This window comes from Pristiophorus japonicus, chromosome 10 (assembly GCF_044704955.1).
Source record: "Pristiophorus japonicus isolate sPriJap1 chromosome 10, sPriJap1.hap1, whole genome shotgun sequence".
Taxonomy (NCBI): domain Eukaryota; kingdom Metazoa; phylum Chordata; class Chondrichthyes; family Pristiophoridae; genus Pristiophorus; species Pristiophorus japonicus.
The window spans coordinates 122,353,458-122,374,536 of record NC_091986.1 but is presented as its reverse complement, the minus strand read 5'-3'; positions in this window follow the sequence as shown (position 1 = coordinate 122,374,536).

Sequence of the window (21,079 nt, the reverse complement as noted above, 5' to 3'; positions counted from 1 at the left end):
GTCTGTGATGATATGCATTGGATCAGTGGGTGCCAAATATCCAGGTAGCATCCATGATGTTTTCATCCCACATGAGAGCGTTATATCTGCGATGTTTCAGGAGCTGCCAGAAGGGCACAGTTGGTTGCTCAGGGACAAAGGGTATGGGCTTGCCACCTGACTTATGGCCGCCCTACGCCAACCCTGCACTGAGCCAGAGCATCGGTACAACATGTCGCACATAATGACACGGAGCATCATAGAGCAGACAATTGGCATACTGAAACAGCATTTTTGATGCCTGGATCACTCTGGAGGCTACTTGCAATATGCCCCTCACCACATCGGTTAGTTCACTGTCGTGTGCTGTATGCTGCACAACTTGGCCATCATGAGGGGTCAGGCCCTGGACATTGAAGATCCTCCTGAGAGGAGAAGGGGGGTGAGGAGGAGGAGGAGGAGGCTGACAACAAGGACAAGGAGGAGGAGCAGCAGGAGATGGAGGACGAACCCATGCCATCACCTCAACCTGCAGGATGACAGCGGAGGAGACGGCCTTGTACACCTATAGCCATAGCTAGAGATTTGCGTCAGCAGCTAATCCATGATTGCTTTGCTGCTTGAAGGCTAAATGGCCCGACAGTGTTGACTCCTTGCACCTGTTAGTCTGAAAAAATAATGTACATAATAATGTATGTAATGTTGTGTTGGTTTATCTTGCTTTAATTCAAAAAATAATGTGCATTATTCTGGTTAAATTTTAAAATAATTAGGTTTTTTAACTATTTGTACAGTTGTACTTAACTTAAATGAAACATTTTGTATCAAACTTTAAACTTTAAACTTTTCAATGACAAAAACAAGTAGCAGCAACAAACAAACAAACAAACAAAGCTACAGCCATTTCTCCTCCCCCTTTTTCAAAGATCTTAGCGCTGTGCGCCCCTCTTGCCCCTGTTGTTGCCTGTACTCCTACCTGTGCCCTTTGTCGCAGACTTCTGATTCCTCCCCCCCCCACCATCGACTCCAAGGTTTTTTCTGTTTTCTGTTGTTGGTGGGGTTGGACAGGGACAGACCTAGCAGACAGCATTGTATAAGGGCTGGGTGCCTCCTCGGATTCTTCTTCAGCCTGTGGATCAACCCGTGGCACACTACCTGAGGTTGGTCTTGGGATTGGAAAGTGAGTGTCAGCAGTTGATGCTGCCAATTGCTGTTGGGCAATGACAGCATGGATGTGTTCACTTATTGCAGCAGCTAGCTCTGACATTCCCTCCCTAATCTGTCCCGACACTGCATCGGCTGCCTCCAACATTCCCTCCCTAATCTCCTACATCCACTCCCTCATATGTCTCATCCCTCCAGGCAGTGTTGCTACTTCTACTGACAGTCCCGCTAATTTTACACCCACCCATGGTGTCCAGGAGAGATCTCGCTAGCTCAGTACTCTCCACACTCATTCCCTTGAGCTGTCCTATGTAGTCTACATCCTGCATTTCAGATTCAGATCTCCTTCCCACCCTCCTTGGCCGTCTCCCAGGTGTGGCTTGCTGCAACCCACTGGGACCAGCAGCCTCAGACTGTACATCATGAAATGTCGCGTCGGTTGTATCGCTCAGCAAAGGGCTTGGAGCCCACAGGGGTTCACCGGTTCCAATTCCTATGGAGTATTGGGATATTGGGGTCTTCCTACTGCCCTTCATTCTCCAGCTCATCTTCATCCTGATGTTGATGAAGAATATCTGGACTGACGGCTTCCTGATCATGCTCTGCTTCTACTTCTGCTTCAGCTTCTGTCTCTTCCTGATGCGCAACATCTGCAAAACATAACAGAGCAGATGTTTGGTTAGCAGCAGGGGAGGGGGCAGGGTGACATGAGTATGTGGGTCACACAGCGCAGGTCCTTTTCAAAGACCACGATGCCAACCCAGACTGTGCAATTTGCAGGGCTTACCCTCTCTCAGTAACCTGGGGCCAGCGCCCATATTGGTGATTGATCTTCTCTTGCGAGTTTGAATCATATCAGCGATCCTCTGTTCCACGGCTGTTAGTTGCAGCCTACTTGGCGCATGTCCTCCAATTTTTGATCTTTCTCAGTTGATCTGTGACACCCTCCTTTGCAAAGATGAAAATATAAATTTTTAAGAGAGGGTCCTTCTGCTGTGGTGACCACACTCACACACACACACACACACAAACACACACACACACACACACACACACACACATTAGTGCCATTTACAAATGTAATTGCAGTGCATAAATAAAAATATTACTTGCAGTAACTGCTTGGCCATGGTCCTTTTTGACCTGCGTGTCGCTTCTCGGGGTAATGGCCACTGCATTGAACTCGTCTGCAACTTGTTCCCAAAGATTTGCTGGTAGAGAGGGTTCCAGTTTCTTTTGTCCCATTCTTCCTTTGTTCTCAAGCACATTCCATCTCCTCTCAATTATGTCGACCAAGGGCTCAATTTCTTCTGCTAGAAATCTCTTGGCCCTTCCCCCTCCCCCTTCTCCCTCTACTTCTCCTTCTCCTTCCCCTTCCCCTTCCCTTGGATCCATCTTTTGCAGCTAAAATTTAAATGTCCAGATCCAGCTCCGATCTGAATGTGTTCTCACAAGCTCTTGATCCAGACCAGGAACTTTACTGTCGATGCGCGGGCACACCTGTCACGTGGACAAAGCGATTTTTTTTCCTGGCGTACGCTCAGAGACTTTTTGCTGCATACTTGAAGCTCCACCCCGTGATTTAACTTCGGGTACCGCAGCGGCAAAATTAAATTTTACTTTGACGAAAGTTGGATCTATTTTTTTCGGCGCAATCGGGCACAAAAATCGGCCGTTCATCTTCGTGGGTGCCAAAAATTAGCAAAGAGGAAAATTGAGCCCTATGGGCTAGATTTTACATTTTGTGCAGATCACCCAAAACGTTATTTCCGGCGTGGGCGGTAAAACTGGGTTTTCAGATCGCCGGCTTGTCGCCCCTAGTCTTCATTTTTTAAATTGGGCGTTACCGTGAGCGATATGAAATGGGCATTAGCGTTAAATCTCTCTGACATTCTGCCGTAAATTGTCTCCGTCCTTAACAACGGCATGGCGACGCTCGATTGCCGTGATTCAGGAGGTCAAGGATCATCATGACATGCGCAAAAGAGGAGACAGAGAGAGAGGGAGCTGAGATGGTGTGAAGGCATGTGGGTGTAGTGTGGCTGCTTTGGGAGGAACGAGGGAGAGTTTGGAGCTAAAGCAAATTGGGGAAAAAAATGAGCCGTTACTGGCCAGATATTTCCTCAAATTTGGTGCCTATAATGGAGGGAGAGGAGGAGGCAACACAGCATGCTGTGGAGACTGATGCTGGCGAGAGCAGTGAGCTGGGAAAGGAGCACATTGGAGGGCGCAAAAGAGCGAGGAGGTTCTCGGACGAGGCAAATGCCTCCCTCCTGCAGGAGGTTGAGTTACGCTGGGGTGATTTGACCCAGGGAGGGTGTGGGGAGTCCACCCCAAAGGCCTACCAGAAGATATGGGCTGAGATAGCAGAGGTGGTCTCGAGGTGCGTGAGGGCAACCAATGCCGCAAGCAAAGGAACAACCTTGTTGGCTCCACAAGAGTAAGTATTAAATTTATTTACATGTACTTATATATTTATATAATTTGCTTTGTAAGAGTCATGAGTGACTATAATCAGATGTGAGGTCTTTCACTTTTACCGGGAATGTTGTACTCAAAGCCTACGTTCATGGTGTACGTCTTTAGGTAAAGAATGATAATTATCATAAAAATCATGATTACATCTGTCGGTTATGTGTTGTATCAGTCTCTGTGACAGTACCTAGCAATGATATCATGCAATGATCTCATGCAATGTCGTCCTATCAACTTTTACAGAAGAAGCTATCGACGATTAGGTCCGCGCAGAGGTGAATGGGTGGGGGGCCACCAGTCATCAGCGACATCACTAACATGGAGGAGCGGGTGCTCACACTCATGGGGAAGCACCCCCAGATGGCCATGCAAGCAGCTGCAGACCCTGAAGTGATGCCACGTGAGAGATGGTTAAGTTGCCCAGGAGAACTGTAGACGTAGGTGACCAGATCCTCAATGCATTGGGGGACATATCCTGACAGCTAGCCACCATCTCCGGCACCATGACTGAGTACGTTCGCAGATGGCGGAGGCCCTGGAGGCGATAGCCAGGAACACTGCTGGCACAGGCCTCCCAGTGGTCCCAGAGCGCGGCACTCCACCCCGAGGTTCCGCACCACCAGTGCCAATGACAGATGAGGGGCAGGACCAAAATCCTGCTTCGGGATCCGAGAATGTTCCCACCTCAGAACCCCCCGCTCCCGTACTTGTGCACCCACCACCTCTGCCTTCACCCCCCAATGAGGAGCTCTTCGGCCAGGTGGCGTGGAGCGAGGAGGGGAAGGGGTAGGAGTGGGGAGAAGAAGGGGGGGGGGAAAGAAAGTGAGGTGCATGTCCGCAGGTGATGGCTATGTTATATCTCTGTGTATGCAATTTGTTGTAATGTATGGGATGGGGGCAACCCTTCTGCTTTGCCTTTGTGTTCTGTGTTGCTGAACATGTTGACCAGTTAATTGATGTCAATGGTCGAAAAGTGGGATGGGGTGTTTTTGCCCGTGATACTTATGATTTCAGACCAATGGTCGTATTAAATGTTTTTTATTCAGCATAATCTTGTTTCACATTGTCTCAGATAGCTGGACCGTTACACACTGGCGATTCCTTAACATGAAAGTGTAAAATAAAACTTAATTTGAATCAACTTAAACTTTAACTGGCATCAAAGTGATGCTCACCATTTATTTCTGAGCTGCACACACAGAGCAGTGTGTCAGTGTTGTCAATTACAGCAACGTTCTTTCAGGCAAATCGTTCATTTATGAGCTCCTGACGGAAGAGTCTTGCAGCTATGTAGCCATCACGGGCCCTTTCCTGCGGTCTTGAGGGGGGCGTGGGCATGGTTGCATAGTCAGCCTGATTGTCTGGCCCTAGCTCAGCATCCAGCCCCTTGTCCTCCTCTTCCTCTCTCTCCTGAGGTGGACCATCAGTCCCTTCCGGCAAATCTTGTCCCCTCCTGATAGCCAGGTTGTGAAGCATGCAGCACACGACACGAATTTAGCTACTTGCTCAGTGTTGTATTGTAGTTCCCCTCCTGAGTGCTCCAGGCATCTAAAGCACTGCTTAAGCACAGTAATTATTTTCTGGACCACATTGCATGTGTCTATGTGACACTTGTTGTATCGCTTCTCAGCCTCGGTGTGGGTGTCACGCAGAGGGGTCATAAGCCAGGTGGCTAGGCCATATCGGTTGTCACCAAGCATCCAACATTGTCCTTGTGGCTGACTTTTAAACATGTAAGAGACAGTGCTCTCACACAGGATGTGAGCCTCATCGAAGCTGCCCAGACATTTGGCATTCACGAGTTGGACCTTCAGGAAGAGAAATCCTTTTCTATTACGAAAAAGCTCTGGGTCCTGAGAAGGCATCCATATGGCGATGTGAGTACACTGTATTGCTCCCTGCACCTTGGGGAACTTAGCAATGCGGTACAATGCTCCAGCCCTCCCAATCTGAGCCTCCGTCGTCATGGGGAAGCTGATAAAGTCCATCCTACGTGCGTATAGGTCCTCCATGACCTGTCTACTGCAGCGATGTGTGGCATGGTGAGACAGAGAGGAAATGTCGACCGCATCTGGCACGTCTTGGAAGGGGCACATAATGATATGCATTAGACGTTGTGTCATTTGCACTCTGCAGCATCTGCGTATTAATCGATGCAGGCTGAGAAATGGTTGGCCCCATTCCAATGAAAGTATAATAGCGATTGATCAGAAGCAATAATTTCCACACTAAAAGACACCTACAATAAACCCCAATCATCCAGAATCTGAAAAGATGTCTGTTCAGATGGTCACTTCACCTGAGAAGAACTCCAGTGTCTTCCAAACTCCCCCAAAGTTGAAGCAGCCTTTTCAATTAAGTGACCTGCAATTTGAAAAATGGCGCCCACACCACTGTGATTCGTTCAGAACAGTTTCACTTTTTCAGAGCGGTGTTTTGGGCGAGCGATATTGTGGGCGAGATGTGTGCGAGGTGGGCAAAGTGACGCTGAGCGTTATACTGGGCGTTAGTTTTGGCAAATTTGATCTTTACGACAAAAAAAAGTGGGCGGTCGGTATTATTGAATCTCAGCGTTAATTACATGCCGAAAGTAACGCTGGGTGATATTATGGGTATTGGTTTCGCCCATTCTGATGATTCCACCCAAAAAAAGTGGGCGGGCGATATCATTTTTTCCGGCGTTACGTACATGGCGATAACTGTCCGAAAAATGGGCGTCAGTTTCCATTTTGTGGCCAAATGGGCGATACCTAGGCATTACACCTCATTTCAGTGGTAAAATGGATGTTAAGTGGGCGTTGTGCATGCAAAAATAATGGAAAATCTAGCCCAATATCCCTCAGATAGGTAGATTAACGAGGATTACATCAGTGAACAGTGCTTTGGTCACTGATTATTCTTTCAAATGGAGGATTAGTTCATTAGCCTATAAAGAGTAGTTTCCTCAGCAGACAGGAATAGTCACTTTTTATGAAGTCCACGACCTCACGAATGAAGACAAGATTTTTGCTTAACTCTATAAATGTGATCCAGCAAAAAATAGTCCTTTGGTTTTTTTCATTATTACCGTCTTTTATCTTTTACCTCCCAAACTCACGACCTCTACCACCTAGAAGTGCAAGGGCAGCAGGTGCATGGCAGCACCATTACCTGCATCCCTAATTGGGGCGATTAGGGATGGCCAATAAATGTTGGCTTGCCAGTGACACCCACATCCTGGAACGAATAAATAAAAACACACTGCCTTGTACATGAATAGGCCTCTGTTAAAAAAGATATACACATTACATGTGCAACCATTTTAGTTCAGTACATAAGAATTAGGAACAGGAGTAGGCCATCTAGCCCCTCGAGCCTGCTCCGCCATTCAAAAAGATCTTGGCTGATCTGGCCGTGGACTCAGCTCCACTTACCCGCCCACTCCCCATAACCCTTAATTCCCTTATTGGTTAAAAATCTATCTCTCTGTGATTTGAATACATTCAATGAGCTAGCCTCAACTGCTTCCTTGGGCAGAGAATTCCACAGATTCACAACCCTCTGGGAAATTCCTTCCCAACTCGGTTTTAAATTGACTCACAAGTATTTTGAGGTTGTGCCCCCTAGTTTTAGTCTTCCCGACCAGTGGAAACAACCTCTCTGTCTCCATCTTGTCTATCCCTTTCATTATTTTAAATATTTCTATAAGATCACCCCTCATCCTTCTGAACTCCAACGAGTAAAGACCCAGTCTATTCAATCTATCATCATAAGGTAGCCCCCTCATCTCCGGAATCAGCCTAGTGAATCGTCTCCGTACCCCCTCCAAGGCTAGTATATCCTTCTTTAAGTAAGGTGACCAAAAATGCACGCAGTACTCCAGGTGCGGCCTCACCAATACCCTGTACAGTTGCAGTCAGTCGAGGAGGCGGGAGCTCGGAGCAGCGCGAGTCCGGGGTCGGCGAGAGGCCTATAAAGGCCAGCGGGAGTCGGGCAGTTCGAGCAGTCAGTCGAGGAGGCGCTGCTCCGAGCTCCCGCCTCCTCGACTGACTGCTCGAACTGCCCGACTCCCGCTGGCCTTTATAGGCCTCTCGCCGACCCCGGACTCGCGCTGCTCCGAGCTCCCGCCTCCTCGACTGACTGCTCGAACTGCCCGACTCCCGCTGGCCTTTATAGGCCTCTCGCCGACCCCGGACTCGCGCTGCTCCGAGCTCCCGCCTCCTCGACTGACTGCTCGAACTGCCCGACTCCCGCTGGCCTTTATAGGCCTCTCGCCGACCCCGGACTCGCGCTGCTCCGAGCTCCCGCCTCCTCGACTGACTGCCCGACTCCCGCTGGCCTTTATAGGCCTCTCGCCGACCCCGGACTCGCGCTGCTCCGAGCTCCCGCAGTTGTAATGAGAGAGGATTAATTAGCAATCTCATTGTGCGAGGCCCCTTGGGGAAGAGTGACCATAATATGGTGGAATTCTGCATTAGGATGGAGAATGAAACAGTAATTTCAGAGACCATGGTCCAGAACTTAAAGAAGGGTAACTTTGAAGGTATGAGGCGTGAATTGGCTAGGATAGATTGGCGAATGATACTTAGGGGGTTGACTGTGGATGGGCAATGGCAGACATTTAGAGACCGCATGGATGAAGTACAACAATTGTACATTCCTGTCTGGCGTAAAAATAAAAAGGGGAAGGTGGCTCAACCGTGGCTATCTAGGGAAATCAGGGATAGTATTAAAGCCAAGGAAGTGGCATACAAATTGGCCAGAAATAGCAGCGAACCTGGGGACTGGGAGAAATTTAGAACTCAGCAGAGGAGGACAAAGGGTTTGATTAGGACAGGGAAAATGGAGTATGAGAAGAAGCTTGCAGGGAACATTAAGGCGGATTGCAAAAGTTTCTATAGGTATGTAAAGAGAAAAAGGTTGGTGAAGACAAACGTAGGTCCCCTGCAGTCAGAATCAGGGGAAGTCATAACGGGGAGCAAAGAAATGGCGGATCAATTGAACAAGTACTTTGGTTCGGTATTCACTAAGGAGGATACAAACAACCTTCCGGATATAAAAGGGGTCAGAGGGTCTAGTAAGGAAGAGGAACTGAGGGAAATCTTTATTAGTCGGGAAATTGTGTTGGGGAAATTGATGGGATTGAAGGCAGATAAATCCCCAGGGCCTGATGGCCTGCATCCTAGAGTACTTAAGGAGGTGGCCTTGGAAATAGCGGATGCATTGACAGTCATTTTCCAACATTCCATTGACTCTGGATCAGTTCCTATGGAGTGGAGGGTAGCCAATGTAACCCCACTTTTTAAAAAAGGAGGGAGAGAGAAAACAGGGAATTATAGACCGGTCAGCCTGACCTCAGTAGTGGGTAAAATGATGGAATCAATTATTAAGGATGTCATAGCAGTGCATCTGGAAAATGGTAACATGATAGGTCCAAGTCAGCATGGATTTGTGAAAGGGAAATCATGCTTGACAAATCTTCTGGAATTTTTTGAGGATGTTTCCAGTAAAGTGGACAAAGGAGAACCAGTTGATGTGGTATATTTGGACTTTCAGAAGGCTTTCGACAAGGTCCCACACAAGAGATTAATGTGCAAAGTTAAAGCACATGGGATTGGGGGTAGTGTGCTGACGTGGATTGAGAACTGGTTGTCAGACAGGAAGCAAAGAGTAGGAGTAAACGGGTACTTTTCAGAATGGCAGGCAGTGACTAGTGGAGTGCCGCAAGGTTCTGTGCTGGGGCCCCAGCTGTTTACATTGTACATTAATGATTTAGACGAGGGGATTAAATGCAGTATCTCCAAATTTGCGGATGATACTAAGTTGGGTGGCAGTGTGAGCTGCGAGGAGGATGCTATTAGGCTGCAGAGTGACTTGGATAGGTTAGGTGAGTGGGCAAATGCATGGCAGATGAAGTATAATGTGGATAAATGTGAGGTTATCCACTTTGGTGGTAAAAACAGAGAGACAGACTATTATCTGAATGGTGACAGATTAGGAAAAGGGAAGGTGCAACGAGACCTGGGTGTCATGGTACATCAGTCATTGAAGGTTGGCATGCAGGTACAGCAGGCGGTTAAGAAAGCAAATGGCATGTTGGCCTTCATAGCGAGGGGATTTGAATACAGGGGCAGGGAGGTGTTGCTACAGTTGTACAGGGCCTTGGTGAGGCCACACCTGGAGTATTGTGTACAGTTTTGGTCTCCTAACTTGAGGAAGGACATTCTTGCTATTGAGGGAGTGCAGCGAAGGTTCACCAGACTGATTCCCGGGATGGCGGGACTGACCTATCAAGAAAGATTGGATCAATTGGGCTTGTATTCACTGGAGTTCAGAAGAATGAGAGGGGACCTCATAGAAACGTTTAAAATTCTGACGGGTTTAGACAGGTTAGATGCAGAAAGAATGTTCCCAATGTTGGGGAAGTCCATAACCAGGGGTCACAGTCTGAGGATAAGGGGTAAGCCATTTAGGACCGAGATGAGGAGAAACTTCTTCACCCAGAGAGTGGTGAACCTGTGGAATTCTCTACCACAGAAAGTAGTTGAGGCCAATTCACTAAATATATTCAAAAGGGAGTTAGATGAAGTCCTTACTACTCGGGGGATCAAGGGTTATGGCGAGAAAGCAGGAAGGGGGTACTGAAGTTTCATGTTCAGCCATGAACTCATTGAATGGCGGTGCAGGCTAGAAGGGCTGAATGGCCTGCTCCTGCACCTATTTTCTATGTCTATGTTTCTATGTAGCAGGACCTCCCTGCTTTTGTACTCCATTCCTCTCGCAATGAAGGCCAACATTCCATTTGCCTTCCTGATTACCTGCTGCACCTGCAAACTAACTTTTTGGGATTCATGCACAAGGACCCCCAAGTCCCTCTGCACCGCAGCATGTTGTAATTTCTCCCCATTCAAATAATATTCCCTTTTACTGTTTTTTTTCTCCAAGGTGGATGACCTCACATTTTCGAACATTGTATTCCATCTGCCAAACCTTAGCCCATTCGCTTAACCTATCCAAATCTCTTTGCAGCCTCTCTGTGTCCTCTACACAACCCGCTTTCCCACTAATCTTTGTGTCATCTGCAAATTTTGTTACACTACACTCTGTCCCCTCTTCCAGGTCATCTATGTATATTGTAAACAGTTGTGGTCCCAGCACCGATCCCTGTGCCACATCACTAACCACCGATTTCCAACCCGAAAAGGATCCATTTATCCCGACTCTCTGCTTTCTGTTAGCCAGCCAATTCCCTATCCATGCTAATACATTTCCTCTGACTCCGCGTACCTTTTTCTTCTGCAGTAACCTTTTGTGTGGCACCTTATCGAATGCCTTTTGGAAATCTAAATACACCACATCCATCGGTACACCTCTATCCACCATGCTCGTTATATCCTCAAAGTACAATACTACTATTTTATTTAGATCTCATATTGTCTGCTTCTCCCATGCTTGGCATTCATGTGTGTCTGCGTTGTCTATTATCTAATCATCTTCTATATGTTAATAATGTGCTGATAGACAGCTGCTCTGCAATGGCATAGTTGTAGTGCTGCATCTCTTTTGCAGCTTCATGAGATAATCCTGCAACTACTGTCAGTACTTCAGCCCCTGTGCTAGCTGACTGCTACAGCCAGTACCTGCTAGCCCTTCATTCCCCTGAAGGGCCAGTTAATTTGGGCAGGTGTGGCATCACTCTGAGAGTTGTATATATCATTCATGCCTCTTGCTGCCATGCCCCAATGCTAGATGTCCAATGGAGATATGTGGGAACAGACTCACATCGGAATGTGAAGCCTATTCGCAGTGTTCTGTCAAGCTGCTCCCATAGCGTCTCCATTCCAGAAGTGAAGCTCCAACAAATTGTGGGGGAGGCCAGGTCTCAATAGCTGTTCATGACAGAAGCATGGTTTTGGACTTCTGTCCTCAATGACTTCCGTGCCGATGGTTGTGGGGTTGCTATTCTCTTCATGGTGAATTGTAGGTTTCCAAATCTGTCTTGTGTTACTGCACAGATACCAGAGCCGCAATCCTGCAGAGTCTCTGACATACCATGTAGGGAGCTTTGAAGGGGAATAAATTTATCTCATCAGCACCACTAAATGGCGCTAAAACGCCGATCGCACTCTTTTGCCAGTTGGTAACTGGCGGCTCGTCGGTGAAAAAAATGGCAGCGTGAAGGCATCAATTGGAATGCATCACTGACTTAACATCACCACTCCGAACTTCGACCCCAGCGCTGAATTCAGCAGCACACCAGGTAACATCATTCAGGTAAGTTTGGATTTAAGCTTTTGGAATTCGATTTTTGATTTTATTGAAGCAGTGGCTTGCTGCAATAGATTTTAAAAGTTTTTTAAGTCTGCATGGAGTGCTGCTGATTGCATGCAAGACCTCGGATGGTAAAGGAAGGCCAATGAGAAGACAGAAAATGCTATAGATACACAACAGGTCAGGCAACATCTGTGGAGAGCCAAACAGAGTTCACGACCGGAATTTTCCCCCCCAAAATGGGTGGGTTTGGAGCATGGAGACATTTTTTAATGGAATTCCGGACCTAATCCCACCCACTTCCGGTTTTGACGGGGGGCACGATGCGGGGGGGGGGGGGGGGTGGCGGGTGACTAACCCGTTCCCAGGGCACTGTCGTCAATTTAAATATTATAATGAGACTGGAAACCTTTTTTCTAACCTCCATTTTGAATTTAATTGCATGTGGACGGGTTTCACACAGTTCGTGAAAACTGGCAGTTAAACCGAGGTGGGGACTGCTGCATCAAGGAGATAAATGGCTTTATATCTGCCTCCTGGATCCAGGGTCCCTGCCTAGCCCACCCCCCGTGATCGGAGATCTCCCTACCAGGTTGCGGGCGGGAATCCAAGAGTTTCCCCGGTTGGCTACGGGTGGGAATCTGAGGCCTCGCCTGCAAATCAGGAAACAAGGCCTCCCGTGTTTCCCACCCACCTCAGAGGCCCCCCACCACCAACCTGCTTACCTGGAGAAAATTCTGGCCCACAGCTCAGGTCAAGATGCTGCCTGAGCTGCTGAGTACTTCCAACATTTTATGCTGGCATTTAAGATTTATAGCATCTGGGCCACAGAGGAACGGGGAAGGCACAGAAGAGGAGACAGCCAAAGAGGAGGAAGCTGATGGAAGGATGCATCCCAGTCAATTTGTGACCAGAATATCTGTGATGGAATCATCCGCCTGCGGTCCCAGTGACCACAACCCCAATTCCCCTTTCAACATTTCTCCCACACCATTCCTTCCCTCTGTTGCTGACCATCACAGCATCCTCTTGGCCTCAATGCTGAAATAAAAGCCACCACAAAGCAAACTTTCCAATCCAACTTTCTATATCTATCCATCTAATATGACATCAAGAAATCAACTCATTACCGTTATGCATTCTCTTAGTGAATGTCTTGCGTGTGCCTTTGCCTATCATACTGATGTCACGTAGTGCTGCCCCAGTGGCTGCAGCATGGCTGGTGGAAGGCTGCTAACTTCTAGTGAGGGACACTGCAAATGGCCTTGCTGGTTGACCTTGAGGAGCTGGTGGCTGGGTTCTTCTTCTCTCTTCTCTCTTCTCCCTCTTTTTCTCTCTCTTCTCCCTCTTCTTGGTCACCCACTGGGTGGGCAGGCTGCATTTCTTGGGTATGTGAAATAAGGAAGGTACAAGGGTGAAGTTATGGTGAGGGGAGGGCAGGAAATTGAGAGGTGCATGTGAGAAGGAGGATAATATATGAGAAAGCCAGCATCTTATATTCTTTCATCCTTGCTGCTGGCTAAGGGCTCAGCCATGTCCCTGTCAAGAATGGCCTCTGCTGTTTCCTCCAAATGGATGAGGTGAGGCTAGGACTGAGAGATGTGCCTTGTGATTGACACCGATTGTTAGTAGGTGAGTGGTGGTGAGTGGTTGGGGAGGAGTCGTGCATTGAGCAGTGAGTGAGGCTATTGGTGCAGTTGGTTGGGGAAGGCTTTTGAAGATGCATTCACTGATCTTGACCAGTGGCTTGAGGTCATGTAGCTTCTTTGGGCACTGGAGCCAGCTGGTGGTGCGATACCGCCGGCGGTGATGTCCTCAGTGATCTGGTCCCACCTCATTCTTTCTGAAGGACCTCCTGGCCCCTGTGTGTCAGGGACCTCTCTTGCAATGTTGACCTCCTGTACAAAGCTGGAGTCCCTGGGTGCCCTTTCCCTGGCTTTCTAAGCCATTTCTGTTAGTGCTGAAGCACTATTACCATTTCTTTTAGATGTGGAAACCAATTTGACTTTAGGAACTGAAGACTCCCATTTTGGAATTATTTTGAAAGGCAGTAATGGCTGAAAATGCATTTTTTCACTTGATTTTAATTTTTATTAGTTTTGAATGCATTGCACCTTTAATTCATATCCCTTTTAATTGCCCACAATGCCTCGCTCCCAGATGTTGTAAGAATCAGCACTGCTGATTGTGGATGGGATTTTCGAGTCAGAGGCCTCTGGTAAAGCCACCTCAAGAATGTTGCATGTTAAGTTAGCACTGTGCTCCACATCACTAACCTCCAGAGTCAATTTTTCAACATTAACGCTGTGGCCATTTTGGCTGCCGTTAGCTCGAGTTGCAGGTGACACCGGCAATTCTGTTGACACGCACAAATTTTTGCCCCCGAACAGTCTTAACTGACTGCATAAAGTACTTCTGCTCATTAATGAATTCCTCTCTATAGTTAGCTCCCATATAGTAAGAATCGGTCAGCACTGAAGCAAAGTAACTTCTAACTCTGGTCCTCAATTTACCACTTTGTAGTTCGTATGTTGTCACTTCAATTTGTCCCTCTACCCTTGTGCTATTTGCTTCAATAGATGCTCCCTACAGCTATACAACGTGCTAGTTAAACCACATCTGGAGGCAATGTACAGTTTAGGGCACCAAACCTTAGCGCGATGTTTTTGCAGAAACTCGTGTTGTATTGAACGCAATTTGCGCTTAAAATTCCGCAATCTTGTGCATTGGTTATGCCAATATCAGGAGAAATGTGCAGAAAATACCAGAGCAATCGAGCGGAAATTCCAGGTCATTATATTTAAACATTTAAAAGCTTTTAACTTAGTGTCCCTGCGCCAGAAAACAAATTAATTTTAATGTCGCCTCAAAGGCACCCAAAGGAGCACAATTAGTGGAAACTCGCAATGGTGATTAATTCAATCTGAGGGGCAGGGCCGGCTTCCAACATGATATTTTTTAAAACCATTGCAAAAGATTGAGGAATTTCAAGTGCAAATTGAGTGCCCAGTGCAAATTCAGTTGAGAAACATAGAAACATAGAAAATAGGTGCAGGAGTAGGCCATTCGGCCCTTCAAGCCTGCACCACCATTCAATGAGTTCATGGCTGACCATTCACCTCAGTACCCCTTTCCCGCTTTCTCTCCATACCCCTTGATCCCTTTAGCCTTAAGGGCCACATCTAACTCCCTCTTGAATATATCCAATGAACTGGCATCAACGACTCTCTGCGGCAGGGAATTCCACAGGTTAACAACTCTCTGAGTGAAGAAGTTTCTCCTCATCTCAGTCCTAAATGGCCTATCCCTTATCCTTAGACTGTGTCCCCTGGTTCTGGACTTCCTCAACATTGGGAACATTCTTCCCGCATCTAACCTGTCCCATCCCATCAGAATCTTATACGTTTCTATGAGATCTCCTCTCATCCTTCTAAACTCCAGTGTATAAAGGCCCAGTTGATCCAGTATCTCCTCATATGTCAGTCCAGCCATCCCTGGAATCAGACTGGTGAACCTTCGCTGCACTCCCTCAATAGCAAGAGCGTCCTTCCTCAGATTAGGAGGCCAAAACTGAACACAATATTCCAGGTGAGGCCTCACCAAGGCCCTGTACAATTGCTGTAAGACCTCCCTGCTCCTATACTCAAATCCCCTAGCTATGAAAAAAGGAGGGAGAGAGAAAACAGGGAATTATAGACCGGTCAACCCAACCTCAGTAGTGGGTAAAATGATGGAATCAATTATTAAGGATGTCATAGCAGCGCATTTGGAAAGAGGTGACATGATAGGTCCAAGTCAGCATGGATTTGTGAAAGGGAAATCATGCTTGACAAATCTTCTGGAATTTTTTGAGGATGTTTCCAGTAGAGTGGACAAGAGAAAACCAGTTGATGTGGTATATTTGGACTTTCAGAAGGCTTTCGACAAGGTCCCACACAAGAGATTAATGTGCAAAGTTAAAGCACATGGGATTGGGGGTAGTGTGCTGACGTGAATTGAGAACTGGATGTCAGACAGGAAGCAAAGAGTAGGAGTAAATGGGTACTTTTCAGAATGGCAGGCAGTGACTAGTGGTGTACCGCAAGGTTCTGTGCTGGGGCCCCAGCTGTTTACACTGTACATTAATGATTTAGACGAGGGGATTAAATGTAGTATCTCCAAATTTGCGGATGACACTAAGTTGGGTGGCAGTGTGAGCTACGAGGAGGATGCTATGAGGCTGCAGAGTGACTTGGATAGGTTAGGTGAGTGGGCAAATGCATGGCAGATGAAGTATAATGTGGACAAATGTGAGGTTATCCACTTTTGGTGGTAAAAACAGAGAGACAGACTATTATCTGAATGGTGACAGATTAGGAAAAGGGGAGGTGCAACGAGACCTGGGTGTCATGGTACATCAGTCATTGAAGGTTGGATGCAGGTACAGCAGGCGGTTAAGAAAGCAAATGGCATGTTGGCCTTCATAGCAAGGGGATTTGAGTACAGGGGTAGGGACGTGTTGCTACAGTTGTACAGGGCCTTGGTGAGGCCACACCTGGATTATTGTGTACAGTTTTGGTCTCCTAACTTGAGGAAGAACATTCTTGCTATTGAGGAAGTGCAGTGAAGGTTCACCAGACTGATTCCCGGGATGGCGGGACTGACATATCAAGAAAGACTGGATCAACTGGGCTTGTATTCACTGGAGTTCAGAAGAATGAGAGGGGATCTCATAGAAACGTTTAAAATTCTGACGCGTTTAGACAGGTTAAATGCAGGAAGAATGTTCCCAATGTTAGACAAGTCCAGAACCAGGGGTCACAGTTTAAGGATAAGGGGTAAGCCATTTAGGACCGAGATGAGGAGAAACTTCTTCACCCAGAGAGTGGTGAACCTGTGGAATTCTCTACCACAGAAAGTTGTTGAGGCCAATTCACTAAATATATTCAAAAAGGAGTTAGATGTAGTCCTTACTACTAGGAGGATCAATAGGTATGGCGAGAAAGCAGGAATGGGGTACTGAAGTTGCATGTTCAGCCATGAACTGATTGAATGGCGGTGCAGGCTCGAAGGGCCGAATGGCCTACTCCTGCACCTATTTTCTATGTTTCGATGTTTCTATGATGCCAACATACCATTTGCCGCCTTCACCGCCTGCTGTACCTGCATGCCAACTTTCAATGACTGATGAACCATGACACCCAGGTCTCGTTGCACCTCCCCTTTTCCTAATCTGCCGCCATTCAGATAATATTCTGCCTTCGTGATTTGCCACCAAAGTGGACAACCTCACATTTATCCACATTATATTGCATCTGCCATGCATTAGCCCACTCTCCTAACCTGTCCAAATCACCCTGCAGCCTCTTAGCATCCTCCTCACAGCTCACACTGCCACCCAGTTTAGTGTCATCTGCAAACTTGGAGATATTACCCTCAATTCCTTCATCCAAATCATTAATATATATTGTGAAGAGCTGGGGTCCCAGCACTGAGCCCTGCGGTACACCACTAGTTACTGCCTCCCGTTCCGAAAAGGACCCGTTTGTCCTGACTCTCTGCTTACTGCCTGCCAACCAATTCTCTATCCACACCAGTACATTACCACCAATACCATGATCTTGTACACCAATCTCTTATGTGGTACCTTGTCAAAGGCCTTTTGAAAGTCCAAATACACCACATCCACTGGTTCTCCCTTGTCCACTCTACTAGTTACATCCTCAAAATATTGCAGAAGTTTGGTCAAGCAAGATTTCCCTTTCATAAATCCATGCTGACTTGGACCGATCCTGTCACCGCTTTCCAAATGCGCTGCTATTTCATCCTTAATAATAGATTCCAACATTTTCCCCACTACTGATGTCAGGCTAACGTGTCTATAATTACCCGCCTTCTCTCTCCCTCCTTTTTTAAAAAGTGGTGTTACATTAACTACCCTCCAGTCCATAGGAACTGATCCAGAGTCAATAGAGTGTTGGAAAATGATCACCAATGCATCCACTATTTCTAGGGCCACTTCCTTAAGTATTCTGGGATGCAGACTATAAGGCCCCAGGGATTTATTGGCCTTCAATCCCATCTGTTTCCCAACACAATTTCCCGCCTAATAAGGATATCCTTCAGTTCCTCCCTCTCACTAGACCCTCGGTCCCCAATACATCCAGAAGGTCATTTGTGTCTTCCTTCGTGAAGACAGAACCAAAGTTTTTGTTCAATTGGTCTGCCATTTCTTTGTCCCCCATTATTAATTCACCTGAGTCCTACTGCAAGGGACCTATGTTTGTTTTCACCAATCTTTTACTCTTCACATATCTATAGAAGATTTTTCCAGTCAATTTTTATGTTCCCGGCAAGCTTCCTCTCATACTCTATTTTCCCCTCCTAATTAAACCCTTTGTCCTCCTCTGCTGAATTCTAAATTTCTCCCAGTCCTCAGGTTTGCTACTTTTTCTGGCCAATTTATATGCCTCTTCCTTGGATCTAACACTATCCTTAATTTCCCTTGTTAGCTACGGTTGCGCCACCTTCCCTGTTTTATTTTTACATCAGACATGGATGTACAACTGTTGAAATTCATCCATGTGATCTATAAATGTTTGCCATTGCCTATCTACCATCAACCCTTTAAATATAATTTGGCAGTCTATTCTAGCCAATTCACGCCTCATGCCATCGAAGTTAGCTTTCCTTAAGTTTAGGACCCTAGTTTCTGAATTAACTGTGTCACACTCAATCTTAATAAAGAATTCTACCATATTATGGTCACTCTACCCCAAGGGGAGTCACACAACAAGATTGCTAATTAGTCCCTTCTCATTACACATCACCCAGTCTAGGATGGCCAGCTCTCTCGTCAGTTCCTCCACATATTGGTCAAAAAAACCATCCCTAATACACGCCAGGAAATCCTCCTCTACCGCATTGCTACCAGTTTGGTTAACCCAATCAATATGTAGATTAAAGTCGCCCATGATAACTGCTGTACCTTTATTGCACACATCCCTTATTTCTTATTTTATGCTTTCCCCAACCTCACTACTACTGTTTGGTGGTCTGTACACAACTCCCACCAGCGTTTTCTGCCCTTTGGTATTCCGCAGCTTCACCCATACCGATTCCACATCATCCAAGCTAATGTCCTTCCTTACTATTGCATTAGTTTCTTCTTTGACCAGCAATGCCACCCCGCCTCCTTTTCCTCTCTGTCTGTCCTTCCTAAATGCTGAATACCCCTGGATGTTGAGTTCCCAGCCTTGGTCACCCTGGAGCCATGTCTCTGTGATGCCAATTACATCGTATCCATTAACTGCTATCTGCGCAGTTAATTCATCCACCTTATTCCGAATACTCCTCGCATTGAGGCACAGAGCCTTCAGGCTTGTCTTTTTAACACATCTTGCCCCTTGAGAATTTTGATGTATTTTCCGAGATCTTTTGCGATTGCGGGGAAATGCAACCAGGCTATTGAATATTGTTATGATTCTACAACCAAGTAAATAAAAGTAATAAGGTGGAGTGATGGTCAGAGGACTGTTATTTTTCAGTTAGGCAGAATGCAGGCATGCATTTTTGCCCACTTGCAGTTTGACCCATTTACAGATATTGCAGGTGTCCATCACTCCTGGTGAACAGAAACAGGGAATAAGCTTAATGGCATCATTTGATGTCAAATTAAAATGATTTTTTAAAGAAAACTGATTCTTCCAGAGGGTCCATTAGGTTTGCATTTAACTTCTGACTTTCCAAGTCGAGCAAAATCGGGGCTCATGGCAGCAGCAAAGCGCAACTGGCTTCGGTCAATTTCGAAAGGCAGGCCCCTCAATCTTTATTTCTATATGTTCCCTGCACATAGAAATCATGTGCAGATAGGCAGGCCTGCGTTGCAGTTGGCTGAGAGGGGCATAATTGGGTGAGCTAATATTTCTTAAAGGCCTCTTGCTTGCCAATTATCCAAAATTCAGCACCATGACAGAATGAAATAGCTGGCTGGAGGTCGAGCTTTGTTTTCTTGTCAAAATATATGTAATGAGGGCAGTGAGGGAGACTCCAGTATTTAGCACCAATTCCTGTCACAGGAGATTCAACGAAGGAGGGTGGCTCTCTTTGGAGACTACCTGTTGAAGTAAATGTGTAAGAATGGAGGTATTGGAACAAGGAGATGCAGTCTCCCAGCGCAATTGTACCAGGCGCAAATGTGCAAAAATTCACTGGCATTAAAGAAGTGTCATGATATGTTTACCCACCTCTATATACATGCCCACCGTTCCCCCATGGGAATCATGACCCTAATATCAATGGTTCGCTTTTGCACCCTCAGATAGTAAGATTCCAGAGACCATTCATCCTTCTTGCAAATTTCTTCCAACAAATTGATGCTGGAGAGCACAGTTGCAGTTGGACATAGTAATTCCTTGCACACAGTTCAAATCACAATGAATAATGCCAGCAACAACACCAAGGCGAAGGTTGTACACATCAGGCTGTGATCCAGCAAAGCTTGAGCAACTCACTCATAACGAGATTAAGGCCTTTGCCCTTCTCAGCCAAGAATCAGTGGACAGGATTCGTGAATATGGAGGTGTATCACCCAGCAAGTACCCTTTATCTGCTGTAACCCTTCCCTTACTCACTTTCATAATCCTTCCTTTGGAGCTACACCTACTAAGCAAGCTTCAATGCAACATCATCCTCAGATCTTGGGACCGAAATTCAGGATCTGAATAAGGCCCGTTTCCACCGTTTTGTGGCGGCCATGCGGAAGAATTTAGTGGCCGCCGCATTGCTGTCGATGGGCCGCCCCGACCGAAATTTAGCTTGGGGATTTTTCGGCCTGTCCCCACTTCCGCCCTTCTGCTGCTGATCGGCGCAAGCGCGTCATCAAAATGCGCACTGCCGCTCTCCCGCACCTCCAGAACACTCCGACCCAAATTCAACTCAAAAAATCATTGCCCCGCCACGGGGTGCCCCCGACAGCTTTCTCTGTCGTGCATTTCTGACTGTGTGAGGTCTGGCAGCGAGACAGCCCTTCAAGGGGAGGGTGGACTGCCATGGCCGCCATGTTTTTATTTTTGCCAGCCAACTTCCCAAAGGCTGCTTTAACTTCGGGGGTGTTTGGATGTACTCTGGAGTTCTTTTCAGATGATGTGATCATCGGAACAGACATCTTATCATACTGTGGATGATTGGATTTTATTGTAGGTGTCTTAGTGGGGAAACTTAATGCTGATGA